The sequence below is a fragment of the Stegodyphus dumicola genome, chromosome X1 (assembly GCF_044657685.1).
Source record: "Stegodyphus dumicola isolate Sdum_Otavi_A_Nest chromosome X1, ASM4465768v1".
NCBI classification, from domain to species: domain Eukaryota; kingdom Metazoa; phylum Arthropoda; class Arachnida; order Araneae; family Eresidae; genus Stegodyphus; species Stegodyphus dumicola.
In genome coordinates this window covers 196734484-196756688 of record NC_140780.1, presented here as the reverse complement: position 1 = coordinate 196756688, position 22205 = coordinate 196734484, and the positions used below count along the sequence as shown (strand labels likewise).

The 22205-nt window shown below is 34.1% G+C and overlaps 1 long non-coding RNA gene across 6 annotated transcripts in view; it reads left to right on the top strand.

Annotated features, from left to right (window-relative positions):
* LOC118197458 (uncharacterized) overlaps positions 1 to 22205 on the top strand; it is a 471813-nt gene that overhangs the window by 69531 nt on the left and 380077 nt on the right. Inside the window, exon 3 of one of the 6 annotated variants that reach the window (XR_015038565.1) lies at positions 21406 to 21725. The exons of the other annotated variants lie outside the window; for them this stretch is intronic. This is a non-coding gene — a long non-coding RNA (uncharacterized LOC118197458). The remainder of the gene's footprint in view (positions 1 to 21405; positions 21726 to 22205) is intronic. 6 annotated transcript variants of the gene reach the window in all.

Here is a 22205-nt window from a genome sequence, read left to right as displayed (position 1 = left end):
AAACCATAGATAAATTTTTACAGCTCTTGAGAAGATCTAAAATATAAAGAAATTTTCATTGTTACATTTGTTATGTAATATTCATTTTTCATTTCATTACAGCCCACCAGCGGCCGAGCGCTAAAGTCGCTAAACACCGGTAGTTCGGTCCGAGGTTCGAATCCCGTGAACGGGCTGGCTGCATGGATGTTTTCGTCGTTTTCCCCATGTGTAACGTTATGCGAGCCAGTTTTCCTTAGAAAGTCCTCCACGAAGGCATCCCTCCCCTTAGGCAGATAGCCCTAGTGTGCTTTGCCATAATTAAATACACCACACCACATTTCATTACAAGCAAAATTTTGTGAAACGATTAAGCTGGATTAATAATGTAAAACTTAATGACAGTTAGGAATGCATTTTAAAAGCTTAATTAAAAGGAAAAAAACTTAACAAATCACCTTATGAATGCATTTAATTCTTTCATGCAGGGACTGCTGTTTCTAAGACTTCTGATTCAATGCTTTAAATACAGTTACTTAAACTCTGCCATCAAAGGAACAATTATATATGTGTTTGTGCAAATAGCAATAAAAATGCAGAACAGCTTCAATTGCCTAATCTTGCAATTTCGTAATTTTATACTTCAGAATCATTAGGTTTCTCGATGCCGTTTAAAATATGCAATGCCCTCGTTAGGACTCTAACCCTAGACCTCTCGAGTATGCTTCCGGTTACACCACAAAATCATGCGGAAAAGAGGGTGAAAATACATACCTTATATACTACTCCTTTTAAAGGGTGACTGGAGATAAGAGGACCCAATCGTCAAATCCTGGTGGTGACTAATTATCAAGGTAGTGACTAACTTTTAGCTCGGGCGCCATTGTAGAGTCATAAGTATTTTTGATGCAAGAGACGTAAAGAATGTGCGGGACTCGAAACCTGGACGTCTCAAATATGGATCGCGTGTGCTTCTAGTTACACCATGAAAGCATGTGAAGAGGAAGGAGAAAATGCCTTATAACACAAGATACTATAACATATTAATACAATAACATAAACTAGAAGCATTCACTATCTGGGTTTGAATTTAGGTTTGGCGTCTAAAAAGTTTTCATATGTGTTGTTTCTTGTATAAAAGATGATTTATTTTGATGGACATTAACCTTAATTCGACTTGATTTCCAAGATTATTTTTAATGGCTTCTCCTGGATCACATTCCGATTTTAATGGCCAGTAGGTAATCACGTGACCGACGTGCCTTAATGAGCCCAAGACCACGGCATTACTCTAAGTCATCAAAGCACGCAAGTTGTGAGATTTACTGGTGACACTGAAAAGGTGGGAGTTGCACCATTTTTCTTCTTGCACCAAATCATTTGATAAATCATCGTGAAGCAGAGGATCAGGCGTTTCCGTGACATCGAATTGTAGTAGTTCCAACTTTTGGATGCTGCAAGAGCTTTAATTTCAGCTACAAACTTACAGATTCATTTCTTCTGCTTGTGGACTTATTCTAGATAGATAAAAAAACACATTTGACATCCTTTCCTTAGTTCTTCCTTTCGCTGAAAGAAGCTACAAAAAGTGCATCAAATGTGCAATTTCTTTGGTAAATTTAAGTTAAATTAATCTTAATCTAAATTAAGAATAATGCTTAATGCATAAATTTTATTAGCGTTCTATTACGAGATTTTGAGTATTAACACATCACAATTAGACTAACATTGTATTTAACCATTTAAAATTGAAGTAGTTACTTCATATTTCGACTTAATTTGAAAGACACGCATACTAAAATGTAAATAAGTTCCTAAATAAAGCTTTTGCAAAAATAACGGAATTTAAAGTTTTGGGGAGGATAACTCAGCTGTTCAGTTCAAAATACAGCGCAGGGTTTGAAAATTTTACGAAAGCTGAAATGAGCCTTTTAAAAGCATAAATTAGTAACTAACTGTAAAGCATAAATTAATAAATAACTACACTGGAAGTTTGTAATTTAAGTTTCATTTTGAGAAGAGAGGTAAATACATTTTTTGTTCATTTACTTGCATACTATATAACAAGTCGAATTAAAATTCCATATCGTTAGGAGCCGCATGCTGGGATTCAGGAAAGTTCGAGAGCCTCAATTGGATTTTCTAAAAGCTGCAAGTTCATATTTACATCATTTTAAAAGTAATGATACAGGTTTAAAATGAAGAAAAGTCTGAAGTACATTAATGAAAATTTCTATTTTTTATGTAACGAATGTATTTACATATAATTCTTATTTCTTGTTCTTTACATAAAAAAAAAAAAAAAAAAAAGAAATTCCTAAGGTATACAAATTTGGAACTATTGTAAAATACAAATGAATATTTCTTTTTGAGAAAAAAAGCGAAACATTTCCTTTTGATGTCTTCCTTCCTTTTTATTTTTTTTATTTTTTATTTATTTTTTTTTTTTTTATGAATAACTGAGATGTAAGTTCAAATCGCAAGAGGATGTAATGGCCTTCCCGACGGCAAAAACTTTCTAAAAGAATAAAAAAATAATTTGAAAAATAGATGTAGTGATTTTTTTAAAAGTCATACGCATTCCTCTGTAAAGAATAACAAAAAGGGACACAGAGCAGTGCGTTCTGTTGTGAAATTGCTATTCGAAAAAGTGAAATTTATTAGAAAATAAGCTGTAAACATTTTAGGTTTTTGTGTAAGAAATAATTTAATTCCCCCCCCCCCCCCCCGCACAATCAAAATGCTGAGATCAAATAAGTCGGAGCCTTAAATAACTGAATTAATTTATTAGACATGAATTGGATTACCAATTACATTTTATTTTTTCTAATGATGGGATATTCGAATCATGAGATTTCGCAAATGTTCAAAACGTTTGAAGTTCCAAAATTGGAAATTTATCTTTTTTCATCTTTCGAATATTAATGAGATCATCACATCTTTTAACTCAAAACTTCGAAAAGTTTAATTTTATTCATGTCCAACAGAAACATTCTCCCCCCCCCCCACCAAAGAAAAAGGAACAGGATTGTTTTTCAGTATGGCATTCAGTGAAGTCTGAAAGAATTTCCAAGTTATTCACGAGCTGCGCTTTCTCGAAACTTACTTTCGAATTATCTGGATAATTCTCGACATAGATAACTTACTATTAATAGGTGCTTTATGTTTCAAGCAACTCGCGCCGTGGTATGTAAGTTCTGCGTCGCACACACGACTCAAGTTGAGCTATTCAGACGTGGTTATTGAATTCTGAACTGTTAATTGAAATCTGAACTGCTACTCAAGTGTTTGCCAAATTATATTGAGAAAAATAACGCCATTCAAGAGTTGAATTATGTACTTCACTTACTTAATTTATTTCACAAATTTTTCATGATTATAGATGTATTATTTTAAAATTGTGCTCGTAAATTTGTTTTTCCTTAAACGAGATTTCATATATTGCTTTATTTAACAACAGTTAATAGAGTTTTATTAAGTTAGTAACGATGAAAAGCTACATTTAGTTAACCACTTTTACAAGACGTAATAGTAGGTTTTTCATGAAAAGTACATTATAAAAATATTAGAAAGAGGAAGATACTTAAGTTTAATGTTCTATTAATTGTATTATACGGCATTTATTTTTACTAATTTCCAGATTTTGAATGCTTAAGTTTTCTTCTTGTGTTTTTAGTAAAATTTTAATAGTTAATACAAAAATAGAAAATATAGAGGTAAAAATGTTACAAGCTTCTTCTTATACTAACAAATGATAAAACGAAAATTCGCTTAATTTTATTTTTCAGTCAGAAAAGGCATGTCTGCGATGTTGTCATGCGATGATTTGTAGGTGCTTTACTTGTTTTACTGCGATATTTTGCCCGACGATGTTTTAAAACTGTGAAGTCTGCACCACTTTATTTTCTACCGCGATATTTTAGAACTGTAAACATCGTGGGAGAAAAGAAAGCAAGAAGAAAATCCTTGCTTTTCTCTCCCGATGCTTTGCATGACGACGCTTTTCTCTTGCTCTGAAAATCCTATCATGTTTCTGTACGGATTTTTCGGATTCCTACTCATTTCTCGCTGCGAAAATCCTACGATTTTTTTTATTGAGATGTTTTCTTCTCTAATTCGTAATAAAATTTCAAATAACTTATGATATTCAAAGTAGAGCATTAAATGACTTTCAACTTATTTGTTGGCATGTCCAAATTTGGTACGGTCTTAATTACATTTTATTTTGTTGCAAATGCATAGTTTAAGTTTAATGCAAGTAGAAAATTAAAACTGCAAAGTGAAGGAAATAACTTGGAATTTATTTGGACAATTTACAGCAAATTTATTTAGTCAGATATGTTTTTGTATAAAAATATCGATGTGTTTATTCTGTTATTTCATAAAAAAAATCGTTCGACCGCGTAAGTCGGAGACTTTGGTTATTAACAATATAAAAGTTTGGTTCCCTCAAACATAGATATCCGCAATGACAAAATTGTTTTTAATTTTTTTTTAATGTTCTTAGTGCTTAAAATGCGTATATGAATATAGTATCTGCAGAGGCTGAATTTTTCATATCAAATACATATGTCAGATTCCTATAAAAAATAAGAGATGGTGCATTCTATTTTTCTATTATGTTAAAGCCCACCGAGGCAAGCTGCTTGCAGGTTTGATCAAAATGGGATAAGATCTGGTGCATCTCATCTTGATTTCCCTATTAAATATCTATCGATGGGATTTTTGGATCAACAGTTTTTAAGTGCTCTCGTTTTGTAAACTCACAATAGCTACAAACGTCGATGGCTTATACAGGGCCTAGCTATATATTAACCTTGAACATGAAAACATCCGCTGATCCCTGTATAGGAGGTAAGAGAGATAAAACAAAAGCAAACTGGTAAAGGCCCATTTAAAGCATTCCAAGGCCCTAGTAGTAACCTCTTTTCAGGAGCTGCCAACGCTCAATCTTTTCGTTTTTCTTTGAGAATGGAGAGTTTTATATTGATTCTGAGGCCCCTTCCCAAAACACCTGGGGTTCTAGACCCGGGCTTTGTGGGCCTAGGCAGTAACCAGGCATTGCTTGCTGCCAGAAGGCAGGGAATGCCAGTGTCAGTATGTATTATTCTCGAGTCAAATTTACTACATCTAACATCAGCGATTGATACTAACATAATTTAAATATTAAAAATCTTCAATGCATTTACTATATTCAACTATTTACCTAAAAACGCTATCTTACGAAAATTCTGTAAAATGGTTATTTAAATTAATTACTACTCAGATTTTACATAGAGCCTCGTTTGTTTTGTTATTAGTTGAGTGGAACACTTTTTTAAAATAATTTATTTCAGCGATGAAAATAGTATGCTGCCATTTTCATCTCTGAAACTTGAGGACGATATACTGGCAATTGAGGACGATAGTTCGGTAAAACCATCGAAACTAGTCCTGTGAAAATTTGCAAATATAGCGTTGATTTTTGTTGTTTGACTTCTAAATTAGTATACTGCTATTTATTGCAAGCAGATGTTTTGAGTCTCTTCTGATTTCTTTTTATTTTTTTAAAGCCACAGAAATTATCGACAGTTAAATTCAAAATAATTACTCCGTAATTACTTAATGTCATTCTAAAAATTAGATTTATTAATCTATAATACAGACGAATCGATTAAAGAATCAGCAAGTGTGAACTACAAAACGTGCTAAAACAACAGTAAGTGTGAAGAAATAGCACATGTGAGCTATAAGGCACGCTATCGGAAACATGCTAAAAGGCCCTGTAACTTTTTCCTTCCTTAATGGGTATTATTTTTCATGTAACTAGATGGTCATAAAATAGAAAATGAAAAATAATGGTAATAAAATTCTAAATGTTACTGAAACATTTAAAATATTCAACTATTTGTCTAAATTGAGCTGTCGTATAAACAAATTCCTGAAATTAAGTTCTGAGGGTATACATAAAATCATATTTTGACATTGAAAATGCCTGTAGCTTATCTTTCCATTTTTCGCTATCTTTACGTTCAATAAAGCTGATCGGGCACTGAACATTTACAAAGCTCAAGATCTTTAATTTAACCTTTAAAAATCGACAAAGCTTAAGTTCTTAATTTATTTTTTAATTTAAAACTATACGTTACATAATTAACTGATTTATTTAAAAGATATGTATGTAAATGTTTATAATTTATATTTTGTCATAACATTTTAATTATAATTGGCATAATATCTAACAAATGGGATTTATAATATGCCTAATTAACAATTATAAATATTTGCGCCATTAGTAACCAAGAAAAGTTGTTTCTGTTGCCGTATATTAAGTAATCGGTTGTGCGCCACGTAATAATGAGTTTTTCTTAATTATTCAGTTCCTGTTTAAGTATTTCAATTAAATTCTTTCGCATTGTTAGCGCATTTAGAAGGTTTTTGATCTTTATTTCGCTACAGTTAGGAATTTATTTGTAATTTTCTTTTTCCTTCTAGTCAATTAAGAGAGAGAGCAGACAAAAGAGGTAAAAAGAATAGGATTTTTGAGAATGAAACCGACTGCTCTAAATTTCCATCTTACAGAAAACGCTGACTTTTATTCAATCTTTTTATTCTATTCTAAAGATGAAAAGCATTTTTTGTGTGCTTCTTTTTACTTTCTTATTCTTTTCTCTCCCATTATACAGCTCGTGACATCTCTTTTATCTTCCTTTATCAGAGTTAACTCCAGTCCATTCGACCTTTCCAATATACTTCGCCTCTCTTGATTCCTTTCACTTTTTGAAGATATTTATCTAAATTTCTCTCTTGTTTTTTCCATGTGCTGTTTTCTTTTATGCTCCCAGTTGACAGAGCGAAGTGTATCACATTCATCTTATAGTGTTTATCGTTCTCTGAAAATGCAACTCCCCCTTCTCTCCCAAATCCCATTTTCTTAAACATTCTTTTTCCGAAAAGATTGAGAACCTAAAACACCTATTTCCACTCTCGTTTTGATTACTTTATTTTTTTCTCACATCATTTTACCCAAAAAATAAAAAGCAATTGTACTCCTGTTTATCTTTCCGAGTCCTAACTGAAACTCCTTTTCTGGCATTGGGTTCCTTGCGAATCTTCTCGGATATTTAACAATAAAGCTTAAGTGCGTTCGAAATGCCCCTATTCGTACAACTGTTCTAATATCAAATTCAGATAATAGATACAAAATGTTGGATAGCAAAATTTGATGTCTTATATTTAAAGAGAAAACTTTAGAGAACTGCTATGCACCGAGATTTCTCAGTACCCCTATAATAAAATCTTACAACTTAACGTAGTGTGACAAAATCAGTTGTTAAGCGGCCGTTTTTGCTCTCTGGTGTTGAAGGCTTAAACTTTACTCACCTCCAATTCTTCTGTGAGTTTCTTTTTTCAGAATTTCAGGTTCAACTAAAAGGGAGCATGTAAATGGCAATTACACCAGATGTCGCATTACCTCAAGAGTAATTTAATTTCGTTTCATTGGTGTTGTGATTAATCTCGCTTGCCTGATATCAGACCAACCCCACGAATTTTATTGTGGCAATTAGGCAATACAGTGCTTGTTGTTGGCAAGAGCCTTGGGCACCATACAAGTAATGATACGACTTTGCTCAATTCCGCCCTCAGTTTTGAAAGAGAGCAGCCCCGGGGGGGTACGGGTCATCCCTCTTCCCATATCACCAACCACTCGAGAGCACTTTTGGCTAGCCACATATTTTGAGTGCCCCCATATCGCACAGATACTATACATTTACAAACATCTATGCCTTCTCCGGGATAATGGTTAGTGCCCGGAAACATTAACCCGGTAGGGCGGTATTCCGTTTCATTGCTTTAAAATACCTCTTGTAGAGATAATACAGGAATCTGGAAATTTACCTGTAGCTGCCTTGCATTACATAATTATAATAACGCATCTTAATCTAGGAAAATGAATCAGGCTATTAGAAGTACAAAAGGCAGATTGTGTTAAATCAGTAAATGTAATTGGAAAATTGTGATCTAAAATTCTTAACAATTCATTCTTATGGTACTTTAGTTTGGTAATGTAAATTAAAATTGAAGACGAAACTATGGAGATCCGAAAATAGTTGCGTTATTTCTTGAATTACAATTTAGATACATTGTATAGTAAGAATAAAGAGAAATACTATACTGAAGTTGTCTGATCTGAAGATCTGTTGTATGTCTTCAGGTAGTGTGCTCTTGCTACTAGCGCTGATGCTAGGCATTTTGCTACCCGGTGCAGACTCTGCGGATCCTAAATTTTGCTTCCTAGTCCCTCCCTTAATTCTGAAAATTGTACGGCAGTAAATTCTGTTGCCCACTGTCTCCCATGAATTCTAGAAACTCTGTTTTCCCTAAATTCTGTTAGTCAATACTTCTCTAAATTCTAAAAATTTTGCCACCCTTAAAGTCAATCGACTGGTTCAGCAGCACCGATTGTACAGGCCCTTTTGCCACGTCTTTTGATCCAGCTACACACTATAAAAACTTTTCACAGGCAACAAATAGAAAAGCAGAGAATTTTCTTTTTTTAAAAGAAATGTCTTCGAAATTATCGAAAATTCAGGGAGAATATCTTTTTATTAACACACAAATTAGGGAACTAATGAGATGTCGTGGTTTTGAAATTATATTGAGTAACGATGGATCCGAAGCAGGAAACTCTTTTAAAAATCTTTTATTTTCTTAAATAAGTAAAAGAAAAAAAAAATACAAAAAATAGTTATTTAGCTGAGAAACTAGAAAGCGTTGAAATATAACAGCCACTTGATTAATTTTCTAGACAAAGCTCTATTTTTTCCCATATAACTATGTATCGTAAGTGAAAAGCATAGAAAATGGAGATTTGATTTATGGTCATTGTTTTTTATTCATCAGAGTTTTATTTCATGCTTTGAAACACGAACGAAATCATCAGGATATGAAAAACATACACACTCCAGTAAAGAGCAAAATTATAAATCAAACATTACTAGACTTTAAAATGTACCCCATGTAAAATATCAAAGAAAATTGCTTAGAGTTTTATTCTAGAGTGGTCATCACTAACTGAGAGGTATAAATATGTAAAATGATGGCATCTATTATTAAAAGGCAGTTGAGCAAAAATAATGCCCAATAAGAAAAAAAAAATGGCAACCAGTTTTGAAACCAGATAAAAAATTATTTATTTGAAATTCAGTACTTGCTATCTCCTAAACAAAAGATATGTTAAATTTTATTACTCGGTGTTACCTATAATATCATCATATATTAAAATTTTCTAAGCAATTTATGATATTGAACACGTTTTTGTACTCTCTCACTTAAATATATGATTTGATGGATGGATACTACTGAAATGTTCCCTTTACCTTGAGGTAACTTTTGTGAAAGGCTAAAGTTTTTGTAAAGCTTTAAACTAAGCTTAATTCCGACTCGTTTTACAAAAGGTTGTTCAGAGGTACATCACTTAAACTGCACACTAATATTGCAGGATAATATATTATCAGGAGTGCACGTTTTGTTACTCTTTCAGATTTTATTCAAAAATAACTCAAAAGAAGGATTACTTCCATATTTAAACGTATAAATTAAATAGAGTTTTGAATTATTACGTTGCATTTTACAAAGAGAAGTGCTGGACTGGATTTATTTCTGGCGATAATAAAATATTTCTTTATTTGTGTTTAAAAGAAAATTTAATTTTGAGATTTTTTCTTTTTAAGTTACGTAACTGATAGGAAAATATTTTTTAAATTATGGTTGGAAACAAAAAGGCTGTTAAGAAAAGTAGTCTGATTATTAAAAAAGAAAATTCAATAAGTTAATCTTAAAATATTTTGTTACAGGTGAAAATTTCGCAGCAAAAACATCATGGAGAAAATAACATGAGAGGAAAACGAGTTAGGCCAAAAATCGAGAAAAAACAAAGCAAGGAGAAAACATCATGAAAACAAAGCAAGGAGAAAACATCATGAAAACAAAGCAGTGCATAAACTTCGTAGTTTTAAAACATCGTCATTTAAAATATTGTAATCAAAAATAAAGTCCTGCAAATCATAATTACGCAGACATGCGTTTTCTGACTGGGAAAAAAAATCAAGTGCATTTTCTCGTAAGGATCCATGAGCACAAGAAGAAGCAAATAAATTTTTCCCCTATATTTCATATTTTTGTATTAACTAATAAAATTTAACTGGAAGAGCAAGAAGGAAATATTAAGCATTCAAAACACAGAAATTAATAAAAAATCAATCCTATTATGGACGTACGCATTTTAAACTCTTTCTAAACGTTTTTTGGTTATATTTCTTCACGAAAATATACTAAAAGACATGAATTAAATAATGACTTTTAATAGTTAGCAATATAAATTTAAAACTCTGTTAATTGATATATGTAGCAGTAATTTTTACTAGTTTCCAGACTTGTTTCATTCTTGCGTTTTTTGGTAAACATTGATTAGTTAATACAAAATAATGAAAGGCAGAAGTAAAAAAAAAATATTACTTGTTTCTTCGCATTTACTTCTCCCTGATCTTTACACGAAAGTTCACTTAAAATTTTTAATCTTTAGTTAGAAAACACATGTCTGCGATGATACCGTCATGCAGTGATGTGTAAGCGCTTTATAGTTTTACTATAATATTTTGTAGGATGATTTTTTTTAAACTGAAAAGTATTTGCACTGCTTTATTTTCTACCACGATGTTTAATTTGACATTTTTTCTTTTCGTTGTTTTTTCCGCTACGTATTGGGCTCAGTATTTTCGGCGAAAAGCAAATACTTGAAGTTATATGGTATGAAATAATTAAAAATGAATTTCCAGAAGAAAAGGGTGAGTTACACTGCCGTTCCATCAAATTTGTCGTTGATTGTTGGTGTATCGTTGACGTGTTATGCACACGTCAGAATTCGACAGCGATAGGATCGTGGACTATCCGGATTGAGCTTTATCGTTCCGCGATACTGCTATTCGTGTTAATTAGGATCTCAATGATTGTCAGTCAAATCTGTTCAGAAAACCAGGAGATGACAGATGTGTTGTTGTCTCGGCCTTGCGATATCGTACAGCCACGTAACGTATCTTCAGTCAGAAACTTGGCCCATGTGCAGGACGATAACTGCACGGAGTATGCAACGGTTTCTGCTTTTCCATGGATTGTCAGCAAGGTGGCCATTGTTGAGATTTCCTTTGAAGCTGCAGCAGAGACAGGAGCGTCTACAGTGGTACGTCGAATGACGACTATGGACACGAGAGTGGTACCACATCGCCTTTTCAGAGGAATCCCGGTTCTACATAATCATTATAGGCGTATCATGAAAGACATATCATGTGTGGAGGCATCGAGAAGAACGAAAGTTGTCTGCTTGCACCCCCCATCGTCCTACGGGCACAGCGCCTGGCATGTTGGCATCTAGTGCCTTTGGGTACAGATCTGGGTCACCTCTTGTTTTCGAAAATCGGTAATATGGGCAGTTGCTGTTACATTTCTCATATGTTAAGCCCGTAGCTGCAAACTATATTGGAGACTTGGGTAACACCATTTTTCAACAAGACAATGCACAGGTGCATGTTGCCCGTGCTCTCCTGACCTTTGCAGACTTGATGCAGAGGATGTTCTACTGTTGCCCTGGTCTGAACCTCCTCCAGATCTCTCATCCATTGCGAACATCTGGTCATGGTTGCTGAGAGACCGGCACACCACCGTTCGACAGCCACTACGACTCATTAACTCTGGCATGGATTTGAAGCCGTATGAAATGAAGTATACGTATTTGTCATTTAAGTTCAGTTCGACTTAATGCCCAGAATTACAGCTTCTACTGCTGGCAAAGTTAGCAGTACTGTGTTCTGTATTCTAGATGTGTACCCAAAATCACTGGCAAATTTAATTATGTATTCCTCCCACTGTACTGTATATATACAATAAATGGGATTCTGTTATTCGCTTTCTTTCCTAGTGTACCAATTTTAGCAGCAAACAGTGTATTTTCTCATCAGTCTAGTAGCATTTGCTTGTTTGCATTTTGTTCTGAAAGCATCTTCAAAAACTAGGCATTTTGACAACTTAAAAGAAAATTAAATTTATCTAAAAAGACTAAGCAAAGCAATATTTGTAAATTTCCAACAACTTTGGAAAAAACGCAATCTGTCATTATATGTTTCCTAGTGTTTATCAGTAAAAACGTATCTCCTATTTTTTAAGAAATCTCTTATCAATTTTATTGATACGATAAATGTTAAGTTTATTAAATAAAATTTTTAAAAAGGTTTTTTTTTCTTTTAAATATTAAAAAAAGTAAAATAATTTTGCTCTCAATTTCGATTTATGTTCTATCAAAATATAAGCTCAGTTTTAACAAAGAATATTTACACAGTTCAGTAATAAAATGTTGACAGTAAGAGCTACTTCTTGATTACTTCTAGCTTCTTTTGGATAACTATTCAGGTATAAAATAATTGTTCTAATCTTGCTGTAAATATAAGTTTTTACAACAGCACAGCATTTTCGAGTTTGTACAGCACCATTAAATACATTCATATCGGCAAGCTGAAGAATTTTTTCGTACACACATTTGACACTGGTTAAAAAAACAAAACAAAACAAAACAAAAAAAAAAAAAAAAAAAAAAACGCTGCATTTTGAGATTTTAAATAAACATAAAAAAAGAGTAGTTTATAAAAGCAATATACATGACGGTACATCTTAGTAGAAAACAGAAACTTTCCTTACGCCTAATCATTAAATACATAGCTTCCTGAAGGCAGTTTTATTCAAATTTATGACTGTGACAGACACATTGTAATATGATGACAGTTTTAACAGTTTATTGATTCTTAAAGAATGTGCCACACACATCATACTAAATGTTTTTTATCTTTTGTGACTGATTACATGCATCATTAAATATGGAAAATCCCGACAGACATGAAGAAGCTACAACTTATATCGTTTCGACAAGAGTGTAATCTACATTTTGTTTCGATATTAGAATAGATTTATTGGCTACAGAAGAACTTTGGCACGGGAAGCCTGTCAATCATAAGCCATTCAATAGTTGACAATCCGCATGACCTCAAAGCCACCATGCTGAACGTCAACTGCATGTAGATATCGTGATCTGGAAAATGTTTTACTTCATGAATAATTCAAACAACAGGACCTTCCAAGGTAAAGCCTGCCTAAGCTCCTCAAGACTTCAGTCTAGCAACTTCGCGATTCTGAAAAGGTGAACACGCATATGACGCGCAATCCAGCGTACAAATGTATACATTTGTTCTCCATATGCATTGCTATGCGATCATGCAGAAATATAAATTGGCCATTTGGATCTCTAATGACAGCCATAAATCATATTTAACATATCCTGACAAGATTTTCATCTCAAATTTATACATTGCTGAAAATAGAGACAGAGAGACCTCCCTCCTAGACCGCACGGTCTACTGTGTCCAATGGTAACAGAGTATTCCATATGGTAACGAAGCACTGTACACTAGTTATTACGTTTTAAAAGCTGCTCATTTCGATCATTGATACGACGCTTCAGTGGTGAGGGCCGGAATATAAACGATCTGATATTGTGTTGACGTGCATTATTCAAAGCGCATTTCAGTAGCAAACGTCTACAAACTGCAGGTGTAATTACTATGTTATAGACATTTTCCGAAGAAAATCTTGGCGTGTCCATTTTTTCAATCATCCGCTTTAAATAAAAAACAGATGCTCTTAGACATTTTCCCAGGAAGATTTGTATACAAAGTTTATACTCGTATTAGTTTTGTATAATTTTATTCTAGTATTTCTTTTCTGATTATAAAGTATTAAATGAGAAGGTGGAAGAACTCAAGCACAGGTAGTTTCCTATCAATGCTTGTTCGTAATTTATAAACAGTATTTAATTCGTTCATCACACGTAATCGACCAAAGAATTGAATATTATAAGAACGGATAATTTTAAATATATTATAATAGAGCAAAAGAGAGATGGCTGAAGCAGTACGAGTCGAGTCATTATGCAACAACCTTCTTTATAATGACTGTTGGCAAATTTACCAGAACTCTAATTGGCGAAATATTGCTTTGACATACAGTTACTTTCTCCTACTTCCAGTCAGACACAAATCTCACAAGATTTCTGTTAGATACGTGCTTCAAAGTTTTCGGTTAAAGTAAAAAACTCCACTAATTATGCCATGGCTGCAGAAATATACTACACCGTTCTTTTTTTTTTCTTTAATATTTATTTCGAAAACTGCAGAAACGAAAGAGGGTACAAATTTACCGAAAAAAAATTATTAAACTAATAAGCTGCATAACCTGTCAGGTAAAGAAGCAAAAAGTAAAAGAGTAAAATGTTAGGAGCTTCCATGTTAGTTCTCAAATAATTCATGAATACAACTGTACTGTAAGTCTTTTCCTTTGCATCATCTGCTGAAATTTTTTTTATAAATTATGTCTAAAAATTTATGACTAAAAATGGATTTTTAAAAATTAATATGTAATAAACACTACTTTCAGAAATTTCTGTATTTATTATTCACACATAATACCTATAAAAAAGGTAGAAACAAACCTAAAAAATATAATGCTTTTTCAAGCTGTGCAAAATGAAAGCTGAAAGTTAATTTTTCTGTATTAGTTTTCAAATAGTAGTAATTGTAAACAATTACCGCATCCACCTGTTGCCGATGGGATAAGAATGCCGAAGAAGAGTAGTTGAAATCTCCGGCTGATTGCATGGGCGTTTTCACCATGTGTAATGAAAATACGAGAACCACTTTCCCGTAGAACAGTGGCTCTCAAACTTCTTTGTCCCATATTCCCTTTTCACCATTGCTAGAAAATCATCGCTCCTCCCTTTCCAAAGCTCGAAAAGTACATCTACATTTATTTAAATAACTTTTAACAGCACAGCAGGAATCAGGACCTCATTCTTCCCCGAAACTATGAATTTCCCCCTAATTCTGATTCAGAACCTCTGCCTTAGAATATCCTCTACTAACGCATATAACATAGTTATTTATCCTATGCTTATTACTAAGATATATACAACTTCCAACGTAATACACAGGGTAGGGCGATGCCCAGGAACCTGAAGCGTGGCTCGTTACTTGGTCTGATAACATAGTTTAAGACAAATAACTCTAGCCTGTATTACTAGCTTTCGATTTTATCAAGCAATGCAATGAATTCTCGGTGTTTCAGGGCTCGTCCATAGATGAATTTATTGAGTAAAGGCACTAGGGTTTTTTTTTTTTTTTTTTTTTTTTTTTCTGCTAGAGACATGAAAATGAGCAATGTCTTCAACGAGGCTCGGGGCAGGACTTCTCGAAAACACGCCAAATGTACTGCCGTTACACCGCAAAAACATGCTGGAAGGAGTGAGAAAAATACCTCATATACTCCCCTTTTTAAATGACGACTGAGGATGACGGTACCCAATCGTCATATTTGGTGATGACGAATTATCGTCCACCAACTTTTAGTTCGGGCGCAACTGTAGATTTATTAGGTTATTTTTGAAACGAGAGACGTGAAAATTGTGCAATGCCCCGACGCGACTCGAGAACCTGTACCTCTCGAATACGCGCCGATTGTGCTACTTTTAAATCCCGAAAGCTTGCTGGAGAGAGGCTGAAAATACCTTATAACTGTTTTAGTACTGTTTCCATAACATTCACCATTTGCAAACTTTTAGCTCAAAGTGCTTCTTGAGGAATAATGCAATGTATAGTATATTATTTCACGCCCTATTAATTTTTCTGGCACTGTTACGATTTTTATCTTAGAAAATGTACCCTGCGCCCAGTTCAGCATGACTAAATTATTTCCAATAGTTTCTCAATTATTTTATATTCATCAGTGACATTTGATGCGAAATATGCAGATACAGTTGTAAAGATAATTTCGATTTTTATTTTGCTTAGATGCTAACCAAGCCCAGTAGATGACAGTAGTTCCCATTATTCATAAAAAATCGTAAAAACAGTATTTTTCAGATAATCCTTTTATAAATATACTGTGCTGGAAAGGTACTGCGCTGTTTAAATTAGCAACGATGCAAAATTTCTCAATCTGAAACGAAGAAAAGCTTCAGTGTTAATGCATCACAATCTGCTAATTTCTCCAAAACCATCTCTCTCAAGCCAAGTACAACAATAAACCTCACAATTCCACATTTAAAAAAATTTCTTACCTCGAACTACACATAAATTTACCTACAATGACATAAATTTCAAGTGCATGTCATAAATTATGCTTTTGGAATAGGAAAATTCCGATTATGTATATTTAAATTCAGGCGCAAAAATGATATTAATTTCTCTGCTGCTAATCATAAAACTTGCTATACTATGAAAGAAACCCATAACAAAGATGAAATTTTTATGAAAGATAGAACATGCAGGTATATGCAGATAATTAACATTGCATAACATGAGCACATTCAGTTAAGAAACTCATTATAAAAGACTGTATGAAAGCATGACTAAAAGATACATAGAAACAATATAAAATGCCAAACTAAAATACCGATATTTCATTTGTCACTTAAATTTATTCACTGTTTTTATGTTGGACGTTGTATTGCTTCTTCTGTAAGAAGAAGTGTTTTATAGTGACACATATTAGCATTCGAATGAGGGATAATCTTAGCCTACCAGGACTACAACTTATGTACGGCCAAACTGCTGCTAGCGTTAGTTGAGGTCCAGTGACTGTTAAGAAAATTTGCAATAGATGAATCCAGGAGGACGCCACAGAACAACATGAGAGATCTCGATGGCCCTTTACTCTTGTGATGACTCCATGATGACAGACATCTTCTGTGAATTGCCATTAGGTCTTAGGCATTCTGGAAGGAGGCTGAAAATACCTTATAACTATTTTAGTTACTGTTTCCGTAACATTAACCATCTGTAAACTTTAGTCTTAAAGTGCTTCTTGATGAATCATTATTATTAGGCATCGTACAGCCACATGACTTCCTCGTGTTAAGAAACTGGTTGTGTTGTACAGCATCAAGTATCCCCATGTATTGTGTGACGTCGACTGTAACGCCAGAGATTGTCAGCAAGGCGATGAATGCTTCGGCTTCTCTTTACATTGGAGCGCAGCAATTAGCGCCTGAAACTGCACGTTCAGCGACGCACATAGACGCGCCAATGACGTGACTTCGTTTCTTCTGTATAATCCCGCTTTCTCTTGCATCATCATGAGGGCCATATTCATATATGGAGGCACCGATGGAAAGGAAAGTGGGAAGCTTTCATCTTCATCGTCACACCGACACAGCACTTTGATTGCTCAATAAGATGTTATTAGTTGCACATTCCGTTTAGCTCTAGCCCTCCCATCCGACACTTTGACCAGCTAACGTTACGTCACACAGCTTTTTTGCCTTTGGCTACGCCATAACTCAGAGGCTTTCACCATTCCGTCTATCATGAAAACAACGCAAACCTGCATGCTGGCCGCTCTGTTCTTCGTTTGTTCAATGCACATAGCGTCTTACAGCTGCTTTTACCCGCAGGTTCTTCAAATCTCTCTCGACCAGCACAAAATAGACCAACATAAAATTATCTTATTAAGATATGCCAGTTAGATTCTGACTTCATTTTTTAGTACAAATTATACCGATTATCACAAGTCAGATGTTAAAACTAAAGGCACAATTTTCAGACTTAATTACATTCGAAAATTTCGCAGCATACCTCTAAAACCTCATGACATAACTAGATAAGAAACATTTCCTTTATGTACCGATATATAAAATAGAGTGTTTAAAAACGTAACAATGAATTAAAATGCATATTTTAGAATGAATGGTATTTCAGTGATTATAGAAATGTGGACATCATGAAAAAAGAAAGTTAAACTATGTTAAACATTAAGAGAACTAAATTTATAATAAAAAGTTGAAAGATACCGTAATATATTATAAAATATGGAATGATTAAAAAAGCTCTTATATATAATTCATATCAGCATGAAGGAAAGTTACTTTCAATGAATAGGATCTAAGATTAGTGCATGCCCTTGGGTACCTTGCAGGTGACATTTTATCAGCTTCGTCCCTATTTTGAATGAAAGTCCCCCCCTCCCTCCGAGGACGGCTATGAGGATATCCCAGTCCTTTCTATCTACCATGAGCCTCTCGAAATGATTTTGGATCGGCAATATTTTAAATGCTCCCACACCGCAATGACAGACTTTCCTTAAAACGAACTGATAATAAATTCATATTTCCCATTAACAAATAAAATACACTCATATCCATAAATTAAGGATAATTCGGAGTCACGCGGAAATCGAACTCTAAAATAAATATATCACCTGTAAAATCACTACACACATCTTCAAGAATCATATGCAAACTTCAGGAAGTAACCAGATGACACCGATGGTACGTCACAATGACGAGAGTGTAAGAGAGTGATGTATAAGGAATACAGGCAAAGAAGTAAAAATGTTCGCAGGCGCTTTATAAACATTTCAGAGCAATAACCGAATGGTTATGACACAAAGGACGCATTTGGATAATTTTTTACGTGGTAGAATTATCGGCCGTCTGTAATGTGGGCGTACCCAACTGGAAGTATCAGACGAACTTGGAATTTCCCAGAGTGTCATCTCCAGGCTTTGGCAACGATTCCAAGATGACGGTAATGTGAGTAGACGTTACAGCACAGGTCGCCCCAGAGTTACAACGCCGAATGAGGACCGGTATTTGGCAGTTACTGCCAAAAGAAACAGGCGAAGCACAGCCTCAGACCTGTCTCGTCAGCTCTCTTCACCACTGGTACGACAATTTCAAGGCAGACTGTGTACAGACGCTTAGGGCAGATTGGTCTATATGCTCGTAGATCTGTCAGATGCGTTCCACTTACTGAAGCTCACTGTCGGCTGCGGTTAGCCTGGAGTAGAGAGCATGCATTGTGGACACCGCAACAGTGGACTTGTGTGATGTTTTCCGACGAGTCCAGGTTTAGCTTGCAGTCTTATTCTCGCCGGATTTTCATATGGAGAGCTCCAGGTACCCGTTACCACCAAGAAAACATCATTGAACGACACCGTTACGGTGGTGCAGGAGTGCTCGTTTGGGGTGGAAATATTCTGAGTTCCAGAACTGACTTGCATGTTCAAACTGGAACCATGACAAGCCAAATCTATCGGGACGTCATTCTGGAACAACATGTACGTTTGTTTCGGGGCGCCATGGGCGCATAATTTGTGTTTATGGATGACAACGCCCGTTCTCACCGTGCAAACATCCTAAGCGAATGCCTTCAGTCGGAGGATATCACCCGTATGGACTGGCCAGCATTCTTCCCGGACCTGAATCCAGTAGAGCACGTGTGGGGCATGCTTGGCCGACGAGTTGCAGCCCGTCAACCTCCTCCTACATGTCTACCGGAACTTCGGAAAGCATTGCTTTTTGAGTGGTGTAATATCCCCCAAGATCAGATTGATAATTTGATACTCAGCATGCCTAGGCGTTGTACGGACTGTATTGCATCGTCTGGGAGACATACAATGTATTAACAATCATACCAACCATGTAATATTTGTTTTTTTGTAAATAGGTTTCTTTTGTAATTTCTTCCAGGGAGAAAAAATCGCTAATTTTTTTAATAATATCAAACATATAGCATCTTTTTTTGCTCTTTACCTTTTGTTTAATAAATAAGCTTTACAAATAAGTCAAATTTGTTTTGCTTCTAACTCTTCCTTTGCCTGATTTTGCATTATCCTTAATTTATGGACATGAGTGTACATTATGTTTTTGGCTGCTAAAACTTGAATCCAGATTTTTAAACTCGCAAATAACAAACTAAAATTTCATTCTGAGAAGCTTGAGAATTTAATAAAAAGTGAAAAAATATTTAAGTTCTGAAAGGTCTGGGAATAAAAATAGGAGCGAAGAAAACAGTTTTAACTCCGATCAAAAATTAGATACATATAATGTTGTACTTCTGTCCTATTTAATCTTCATTTCATCCATTCCTGTTTGTGCGAGTGTAAACATATATCTAACGGAACTAATATGATAACTGGTTGCGAGTATTCGTTCTGTAATGGTAAATACAGTTGAAATTCATCGCAAATATGCCTGGGGGGAAACTGCATGGACGATAATCCTGTTAGTAAACCGTTGCGGAAGTTAATCTAGTTACATGCTATACGTACGCCCCAATTTAGGCGAAAGCCTAATTGACAAGTGACTGTCTATTAAAAATGTTATTAAATTTATAGTTACCTATTACAGCTTATTATATGGTAACGTATATTCGTGGTTATTAGGTTTGGTGCGTCAAATCAAATAGTCAAATTTGAAATGTGCAAATAATTCATATATAATTATACGCTATTTAAATTGCAATTTGAATACTACAGGGAAACGAAAATTTAGCAGCTGTTAATACGGCAAACTAAATTTAGTCGGTTTGATAAACTATAATGGATATTCTAAGTATTTTTTAAGAGTGTCTTGAAAAAAAAAATAAACTATATATATTTAAAATCTTGAATACTAAAAACGTACACCTTCATTTAAAAATCATTCTCCCCCTGATTGCTGCTGATGAAGATATAATAAGCAATATTACAACTAGCGAACATATTTATAAGCCATTCCATTTAAATTGCATCCCCTTATTTCTTAAGACCGTTAAAATATGCAACAATTGGTTAAGTTCACCGCTTGATACCTAAAGAGAAAGGCGATCATTTGTGAGATTTAAAAAGAATTTGATGGTTATGACTATGACCATAACGGGCCAATCACTGTGTTTTGCCGAAAATCCAGACTCGGGTGTTTGAATATCCGCGCCTGTTAATGTCCCTGAGTATATTACGTAAATAACGCGTAAAGGAAATGGGGTGGCCATATCCCATTGAAATAATGTCGAAAAATGTACTTGTGTAACAATAACAGTTAAGTGCTAGTGCTTTCTAAACGTGCCTAGTCTTTGTAATGATCACTTTAGGCAATGTGTATTAAGATTGTGGTTGGGCATTCAGGAGGCCAATATTGCTAACGTTTCGCAATAAACTATAAAATTTTAGCACTTTGTCCTTCGTTTATATTGAACATAGCGAAATAAATGGCATTCAGTCATACCAATTTTGCGGTGTTGTGGGCATCATGATACTCCTCGGATCCTGGCAGTTTCTAACCCAACTTTCGTCAGTTCGGATCGTGAACAACTCTGCGTAATATGTGTGGTAAATGTTATTTAGGATACTATGGAGAAATAAATGCATTTCAAAAAGTGTTTTCAATTCAAGACTGAAAACATTTTTGACAGAATATATTGTAAATTTGAAAATGAAGAAAATTTTTTCTGCCTTTGCCGTTCAAAAATAGGTGGATTTTTTGCAGTGCAATGGAAAATCTTCAACTAATTACCTTTTTTCTTTCTTCTTTAGCATGGTAATTTGGCTATTCATTTAAATGCAGTTCATTTTCTTGAAAATTCTCTATCAACTTTTTATTTGGTTGACATGAAAACTTCAATATCATCGACAAGTTTTCCTTATGAAAAGGAGTTAATCCTGGTATATTTGGACACATTTGGAAACCAAGAGATTTCTACTGGAAATACAAGAATATTAACTTGAAAATGCTGATGATTAGCTGCTATTTCTGAAATCACTTTTAGTTTTTTAATAAGAGGAATAATTCAAAATTTTGGGCCTGCACTTTAAAAGAAGCTGAATGAAACGAAGAGCAAAGCTTCGTCAACTAAGTAAGTACAATTTGAATAAAATTTTACTTTTAATTGTGCGTTTTGGTAAACATATAAACCTTTTAGTTTGCAGTATTTACCAGATAGAGAAGTTGAAAATAATAAAATTTAGCTAGTAAGTATTATGCAGTGTTCCACTTTGCTGCATAATGTAACCCTGCAATTATTATTTTGTTTTCAGAAATAATTTTCAGGAAATTGAAATAATTTAAGAGTTTAATATAATCGGAATAATAAAAAATTTCCACAGATAAGAAAAATTAATTCGCTTTATTTAACTCATGAGCTCAGATTCAAATAGTCTGAAAACAATTACCATGTTGAAATAATTACTCTTTTGATACTGTATTCATTTAATATAATGCATTTTTTAACCTTCTAAATATAAATCTTTGTACATTTGGAGTTGCTGAATACAATAGGGTTGAAAAACGCATTGTTTTGCTTAATGTTCAATGGACGTCATTGATATTATAAGAT